Source organism: Podarcis tiliguerta (assembly GCF_965153285.1).
Source record: "Podarcis tiliguerta genome assembly, chromosome: 7".
Taxonomy (NCBI): Eukaryota; Metazoa; Chordata; class Lepidosauria; order Squamata; family Lacertidae; genus Podarcis; species Podarcis tiliguerta.
The window spans coordinates 87,421,282-87,430,112 of NC_139540.1; the positions used below are offsets into that span (position 1 = coordinate 87,421,282).

The 8,831-nt window shown below is 43.6% G+C and overlaps 1 long non-coding RNA gene across 1 annotated transcript in view; it reads left to right on the plus strand.

Annotated features, from left to right (window-relative positions):
• Positions 1-7,440, plus strand: part of LOC310681283 — a 41,186-nt gene extending 33,746 nt beyond the window's left edge. Inside the window, exons 2-3 of the long non-coding RNA XR_014513202.1 lie at positions 4,642-4,721; positions 7,162-7,440. This is a non-coding gene — a long non-coding RNA (uncharacterized lncRNA). The remainder of the gene's footprint in view (positions 1-4,641; positions 4,722-7,161) is intronic.
• The last annotated feature ends 1,391 nt before the right edge of the window (positions 7,441-8,831 follow it).

Below are 8,831 nucleotides of genomic sequence, written 5' to 3' on the forward strand. Positions count from 1 at the left end.
TTTTCCGTCAAATAAATTAAATCTTTGGTTGTCTTGTGCTTGAATCCTTTTGTTTAAAAGCAGGAGAAAATTCTTTCATAAGAAACTTTCAGTAGTGGGTCAGATTATTCTATGCAAATCTCCAGGGAGCATTAATACCAATCAAGATGCCGAATACAGCCTGTAAGCCAAAGTTTTACATCAAAGTGAGGGACCTGTACAAACAGTAGAGCCCAGTAATGAGTAGGAGGAGGGGATCCACATTTTAAAGACTCAAAAAACTTGATCCGGTTAAGATAAAAGCTTACTGTAGGGGGATGTGAAGACAACCCCCCACCCTGCTATAGATTTAAGGGCCCTTATCTCCAACAGTGGGGTCTACAGATAATGCTGTTCTGCTTCCCTGTCTCCCCTTGCCTCACACATGCACTTTCTCTTCAGACAGTATGCATACAAGATTTCATTCCTTACAGGTGCCGGCTGGATTCTGCTCAGCAGAATGCAAACAGTTCCCAGTTTCCCTGCATACTAGATTATAAATGTGCAATGAGTTTATGAAATCCCCTGTAAATCTGAAGCTGCCATTGATCATCATAATGCTTTGCATTTATATAGCATTGTTCACAAACTTCACATACATTATCTCAGAACCCTACCAAACTTGTAATTAGCTTCATCCATTGCCCCTCAAAGCATTAATAGCAGGCATGCTCCCCACAATTTTTACTGGGATCACAGGACTTCAGAAAGGGGAGGTTTAACTCTTTCCTTCCCCCAGCATAGTTCCAACGAAAATAGCCCTCCACGCTAGCTAGCTGACTTGAAAAGGAAACTTCCATTGGCAAGGATGAAATATTTGTCAAGGCAGAGGCATGGGAGTAGCTGGGGGGGGGACAGGGGGGCAATTGTCCCTCCTAGATCCACAAACATTATTGGAAAGCATTGAAAGTACTCAACTGGCTGCCCCCCCCCCCAAATCCTAGCTGCGCCTATGGGCAGAGGTGGGGAGAAAAATGTTAAATTTCACCTTCCTTTGTGCTCTGGTCTCTACAATATTTGCCCCCTACTGCTACTGATGTTTTTTCTAAAATAAAAAGGACATTGTTGCTTATGATGTAAATATTGTCAGTTCCACCTTGACCCTCAGTATCCCTTACAATGGCGAAACAAGCTGGAATAGTATTATGATCCTCCTATGGCAGAGTGGTCAGGTAGACTGGGGGCTGAAGGGTTAATTCAGGAAGCTCCCCCCTTTCATAAATAAAATAAAATAATTTATGATGAATTAAAAAAGATCTTGAAATATACCTTTCCCAAGAAACCCGAGGCCTTTTTGTTAGGTATGGTCGGGGAGGAGATTAAAAAAGAAGATCAAACAATGTTTCAATACTCAACAGTAGCAGCCAGAATATTGTTAACGCAGAACTGGAAAACTCCCAATATTCCAACGGTCAGAGTATGGCAAACTAAATTATTTGAATATATAGAACTAGCAAAGATGACACAAAAAATCAGGCATCAAAAAAGTAAAAAAATTATTAATGATTGGAACAAATTCATAACATATATAGAAACAAACTTAGGTAATATCAAAATCACAGTAGGTGAAATATAAAATCTGTGAGGTAGAGATAGAGGGTGAAAACAGATACCGCGGGAAGGTAGGATGGTTATATAGCCCAAACTGAGGTGAAGGGAAGTAACTCAATGTATTTTTTCTTATTTCCTTTTTTCTTCTTTCTTTTTTCCTTGGCATTTACTGTTTGTCGGTGTATTTTATTTTTCTTTTGGATTTTCTATTATGTACGATTTTGTTTGGAAAAGAATTCAATAAAAAGAATGGATAAAAAAATAAAATAAAAAATAAAAAAGGAAGCTCTCCCCTTTTTAAAATTTTCATATAACTTTTATTTTGACATATATATTACAGAAACTACCATTTAACATTTACTTAGTTCCAGTAGTGTGCCAGGCACTTCACAATTCAGAAGTACCTAGAAGGCATAGCTTTCCAGTAAAGCACCCCAGTGCATTCCCCATGAATGCCCCATGCAAGGAATGCTGGAGTGCTCACTTGGGGAGTGTGAGGCACCTTCGCTGTATCTCCAAAGGCCCCCATGGAGGGGTCAGATCTTGATGGAGGTAGAAAGGCACAATTGTTTTTTGCTTGGTGCATGATGTGATACACGCAAGAAACCTTATATACCCAGATCCAATAGAAGAGCCCCCCTTTCTTGGCCTTTTGAGACCAGAACAACAATCTCTGCTAGATGTCTGTGTTGTATTAAACACTACAGAGGGACATCTTTCCAAATCCCAAAGCAGGAAAAGTGCCTTTGAAGTCCTGGCAGGGGGAGCCTTGAAGCAGGACCAGTTCCTGGTTCTTCCATACCTCAATTTCTTGACCCCTGTTGTTAGTTCTCTTCCTTTTGCTGAAGGTGTTCCCTGGGGGAGTTGGTTTTTGGATCTCGTTCCAGATCCAGCTAGCAGCTCGAAATAACATGTGTGGTTTCTGCATGGATGCCTGTGTAGCTAAATGTACACTTTACACTGCGATTGATCTCTCTCTCTCTCTCCTCTGCAGTCATTACACCATTTACAACTTAAATGAGAAGAGTGGAAGTGCTAGACTGGTCACTGCCTAATAGTCCACTGTCTGCTTAACAAAGCACCTGCCATTCTGTTGGATGGGGGATATTGAGAGATCTCTTTACTGTAAACCCCCCACCATTAGGCTCACTGTCTGAGGAGACCAGGACACCCAGTGTCAAGAGCAAAAAGCAAATTTTCAGTGAAATGCTTGGAGTGAGGTGGTTTCTTCTACATAGTTACAGGTAGAGCAGGAAGGATAAGTAACAAGTAAAGATTCATCCTGAAAAATGCTTAATAGTATCTCTGTTAAGTGCTTGTGTCCCCTCCTTCCTTCCACTTATAGATAGCTCTCAAAATCATGCAGTAGGATGAAGTCAAATGAGCCCCTAGGAACTATATTTGTGTTTCTCTCTGTAATCTCTATGTTTATTTAAATGTTTCTGTTGTAGTTATTTTCTGAAACTCATTTTTTATTTGCAACATCTCCTAGCAAATAACTCTCCTTACACTATAATTTCAGGATCAACAATAATGTTGACAATGGAGGGGGAAAAAATCACATCTGTGAGAAAGGAAGAGAGAGAAATATATCCATGCAACCGCTTCTAATATTCAGAAAAAAAATAACTTACATAAATATAGTTATTGAAAATCAAATTGGTAATACTTTTTTTATTTTTTGGCCCAATTTTGCAGCAAAGGCTTGAAGTACAAAAGGTATGCAAAACATCATACAGATTAATATTAAATGTGTAAGTTAACACAGAAGCAACTAGAGCTCCTCAAGGATAAGAGGGTAGGTATGCAGTCTAATTCACTAAAAACATAAAAAGAGAGAAAAACAAAAGTCTTTTTTCTTTAGGGCAGGGATGGAGAATGATGAGGGAGGAAAGTGAATGGAGCAAGGAAGAAATGTGAGCGCAAAGCCTTCTGCAGTTCAGATCATGGGCAAGAGTGATTTGTCCCTCCCCTGGACGCCCTCGGAAGGAGAAAAGAGGGTGTTCAAGGGGGCAGGGAGAGAGAGACATGATGGCCCCACCAGTGTTTGGCTCTGGCCCGGCCCACCATTGCCAGGCAAGGTGCCCACAGAGTACTCCAAGGGAGCGCAGCCCTTGATGGGGATTAACTCTAACCAGCTAAGCTATCCAAGATGACTTGGATATCGACTGAGAGAAAGGCCTTGCTTGTTATTTTCGTTGGCTGGTACTTTCAGTAAAAAGGAGAGTGAGAACGTCCTCACAGGTTCAGGAAGCCTTAACAACGGCACAGGCATGACCCAAATGGTGTCCTGTGTTGAATACTTTTTGAATTCTGGTAATTCTGCTGGGTGGTTGCATTTTGGTTCTCATACTGTTTCAGAAAGCGTAGATTTGACAGATACAGATTCAAATGTGAATGGAATCAAATTTATCCCCTACCCCTAGCAATAAATTACAACCACACAGGCCACTTGCTCTGTACTCACAGGGGGAAGGGGAGATTGGGAAATGCCTTTGAAGATTTTGCTCATGTCTTGGCACCATGGATGTTTCCCTTGAACTTCATTCCACCATTCATAAGCGCTACATTATTTTCTGAAGGACACCAGAGATAATTTTTTATTCAGAACTGTGAATGTTTGCAAAACTGTAAAAGAAGAGCGTGAAGATGCAGGGCAGCCACACAACAGCCTGCCACAAGTGTAGCATCTCTTTTGACACGTAATATCTGCGTATGTCTCTGTTGCTTTAAAAAAAAAACTTAAGTTGAGAAGCTTTAAATGTGTTCATAACTACAGAAAGAAAAACCAGCATGTAAGTGAGGTGGTAAGTGTCAAGTGACTAAACATTTTAACATTTTTATTATGCTAAATGCCAGCACACAATGAATAAGTCAAGGTTTTCAATATAATGTACAAGTTTCTTGTACATTGTATAATGGGCTCTCTCAAGCTAATAGAAAAATGATCAAGTGGTAGAATATTTTACTTCAGTGCCTATTCTGGACTCTTGCTGAAGCAGGCTGCAATCAGGTTTGCTTATAGCAAAACTTGGGGCCCATTCTTATTCTGTCCCTTTTTTCTCTCACTAGAGCTGAAACGAATCTTTCCTCCTGTCCAGTGACATTCAGACCTGAACACAGGACTTCTACGAGTTACAGAGAATTCTGGGGTGGGTGTTCTACAATGTGCACTGTTATGTACTGAGTTGAATAGGATCCAAAATGCAGCAGTCTGATTGGTCCTAGAACAATAGGATTCAGAATGCAGCAGTCTGATTGGTCCTAAACAATGCAGCAGTATGATTGGTCCGCAGGAGCCACCCAATCCAGCTCTAGGTGGAAGTTAATCCACAACCTGATTGGCCTACAGGAGAATTCCGGAATTAGCCAATCATGCGGGGCCCATTGTGTAAATAATGTATATAAAGCAGATATTGTGGGGGAACTTCCCTTCCTCCTCACCACTATGAGCTGAATAAAGAGCATGAAATCCACTCTCGACTGAGTATATTTCATGCACTCAGGTCACTTGAGCCACTATCAGACACCCATTCACCTGTTGTGAAATGGGGTGTGGCCTTGAGGTCAAATCCAACATTTGCCTGTGGTTGAGGGCCGAAAGTGAAGGGTCATGGGAAATCCATGGCTGAAGAAGAAGAAGAAGAGTTTGGATTTGATATCCCGCCTTTCACTCCCTTTAAGGAGTCTCAAAGCGGCTAACATTCTCCTTTCCCTTCCTCCCCCACAACAAACACTGCGAGGTGAGTGGGGCTGAGAGACTTCAAAGAAGTGTGACTGGCCCAAGGTCACCCAGCAGCTGCATGTGGAGGAGCGGAGACGCGAACCCGGTCCCCCAGATTACGAGACTACCGCTCTTAACCACTACACCACACTGGCTGGATCTCCCTTTGGCTGTTTTCACTACAGAATAGCCCTGTGGGCTCGGAGTTTGCCTGAAGAAGTTGGGCGAGGACAGAGGGCACCTAACCTTACTCCAAACCAGCACCTTTGACTGCTGTTCATCATGCTGCTAAAAGGGCTTCAGATGGTTGGCCTTAGCTGGTGTTCGATGAGCACTTTACGCAGGCATTGGACCACCGGCTGCCTGAAATCACACTTTGATGACATACTTACTTGGCAAGCTCAGGTCCCTTTTCACTTTCCCAACCCCATTTCTGAAGCTACCTCTCTCTTTCATTCTGCAGTACCGCTTTGCTTGCACCCCTGTTTTCACCCTCATCTTCCCTCTCCTTTTTTTACAGCCCCCCTTCCACACAGACCAAGCCCATGATATCTTCCTGCATCTTTTCCCTCCTGCACATTAAAACTACTTAGCACACTTTTCACATTCCATCCAATTTTGAAGCCACCCCCCTCTTATAGGCCCAGGACCTGTATGAGGGGCAGAGCATGAAGGTGGCTCCACAGAGCGGGATATTGCGAGTGAACCTGCTGCTCCCGAATGCCTCTGCTACCAGTGCCGCTTTCAACATTGGGCTGCTGGTGGCCGATGGACTTAGGAGCAGCAGCGGTTTCACCCACGATATATTGCTGGGTGAAGTCGCCATGCTCTCCCCTCATACTGCAGAGGGAGGAGCAAGCTGCATCGCTGGGCACATTCAGCTTCTCCCTTGGCTTCTTTAAACTGCTCCACTAAGGCATGGGCAGCTGCGCACTCCTCAGCAGAGCAATTTAAAGCAGCCCCCACCTCTGGCTAGCACAAGCCAGAGGTGGGGGGCGGGCTCCGTTAAACTGCTCCCACCCCCCAGGCGAGCTAGCCCCGACACCTTCAGTCTGGAGAGGCATTGGGGCTCACTTGGCTGGGGGACAGGAGCAATTTAATGCTCAGCTGGGGGGGGGGGGGAGCCTTTGTGCCTCCCAGCTGAACAGCGAAAGAAAGTCCCAGTAAGGAGCTGGGGTTGAGGCAGCCTGTTCCCTCCACGGACCAAGCGCCCAGCACTGGAACCAACTGCATTAGCTCCAGCTAATGTGAGGCATTGAGGTGAACCCTTAGTGAGAGCGGTGACAGTTTCACCCCAGTGCTTTGCGGGACTGGGGCCAATGCAGCTTGTTTCAACATCGCAGTGTATTGCCAGATCACAATGTTTGGCTGGCGATACATCATGATGTTACCAACCTGACACCGCCTAGCCCTATTCTCTTATTCAAATGACCCCCATTTCCACACTTCTTCCTCCCTCCTGTTCTGCAGGATCTTTTGCACACAGACCCCGTGATTCTCTATGTTGCTCTATCTTTAAGATGAGGTTCGAAGCCCCACGACGGGGTGAGCTCCCGTTGCTCGGTCCCTGCTCCTGCCAACCTAGCAGTTCGAAAGCACGTCAAAGTGCAAGTAGATAAATAGGTACCACTCCAGCGGGAAGGTAAACGGCATTTCCGTGCACTGCTCTGGTTCGCCAGAAGCCGCTTAGTCCTGCTGGCCACATGACCCGGAAGCTGTATGCCAGCTCCCTCGGCCAGTAAAGCGAGATGAGCGCCGCAACCCCAGGGTCGTCTGCGACTGGGCCTAACGGTCAGGGGTCCCTTTACCTTTTAAGTTCATTGGATGGATGTTGTAACCTTGCCTTCCCTTTTGTTTCCCTGCCCCAGCCTGGCTTCGTGCAAATCCAGGATTGTGATGAGGCACTGCAAATCCTGCAGTGGGGGCTGTACTCTGACTTCACATGATGACACTCTTACATTTTTATTACAGTGGTACCTTGGTTCTCAAATGCCTTGGTTCCCAAACAGCGAAAAACCGGAAGTAAGTGTTCCAGTTTTCGAACATTTTTTGGAAGCCAAACGTCTGATGTGGCTGTCGGCTATTGTTTCTGGGCTGCCTGCACCAATCAGAAGCTGCGCCTTGGTTTTTGAACATTTCAGAAGTCAGATGGAAGTTTGCTGCTTTTGTTTTTGCTATTTATTTAGCATTTTTGTTTTTGAGGCTTTTTCAGTTAATTTGTTTTTGTGACTGTGTGGAACCCAGTTCAGCTCCTGATTGATGGATTTTGTGACTGTGTGACTGTGGAAATGGATAAAAGCCCCCCCCCCCCCCCCCGTACAAACAATCAGTGCAGGTAAGAAAAAAAAATTAATTTTAATTTTTATCATCTACAATAATGTCTTATCTATTTTATAGTACAGTACATTGATTATTGTTTTCATTTTATTGATCAATGGTCTCTTTAGATAGTAAAATTCATGTTAAATTGCTGTTTTAGGGGTTGTTTTTAAAAGCCTGGAATGGATTAATCCATTTTGCATTACAGTCATACCTCAGGTTACAGCCGCTTCAGGTTGCGTGTTTTCGGGTTGCGCACCGTGCCGAACCCAGAAGTACCAGAAGGGGTTACTTCCAGGTTTTGGCGTTTGTGTATGTGCAGAAGTGCTGAATTGTGACCTGCGCCTGTGCAGACGCGGTGCTGCGGGTTGCGAATGTGCCTCCTGCATGGATCATGTTCGCAATCCGAGTCTCCACTGTACTTTCTATGGGAAAGTGTGCCTTGGTTTTGGAATAATAATAATAATAATAATAATAATAATAATAATTATTTATTATTTGTACCCCGCCCATCTGGCTGGGTTTCCCCAGCCACTCTGGGCGGCTTCCAACAAAGATGAAAAATACACTAATGCTTTGGTTTTGGAATGGACCTCCAAAATGGATTAAGTTTGAGAACCAAGGTAGCACTGTATATGTAAGCTATCAACCTTTGTCAACCTAGCGCCCTCCAGATGTTTTGAACTACAAACAGTGCTTTTTTTCTGGGGGCACTCAAAGGTACGCAGAACCAGCACCTTTCTTTCCTGGAAAAAAGGCACTGGATAAAGGTGTAACAACTTCATGTGAGAAGAAAAGCACTGACTACAACTCCCATTAGCCCTAGTCAGTCTCACAGCAAATGATAAAGTTTTTGAATATAGCTATATTTTATTACACTTCTTATGATTGCCAGATATAGATATAGATATAGATATAGATGATATAGATATAGATATAGATATAGATAGAGATATAGATGATATAGATATAGATTTTCTAGCATTTTAATTCTGTATTTTACAGCTGTATTAATGTTAGTGTTAGATTATATATTTTCAAGCATGGAGAGAACATCCATTATTGTTTCTTTGCCAGCTGGCAGCATCCTGCACCCTGTCTTGCACCCAGTGAGGCTAAGCCAATTACTATTCTTCATTTCATTTCATGTATGAATCACTTCCCAAGAGGCATCCTGAAGCAATTTAAATTTGCACAATTCCCCTGTGCTCCATTTTAA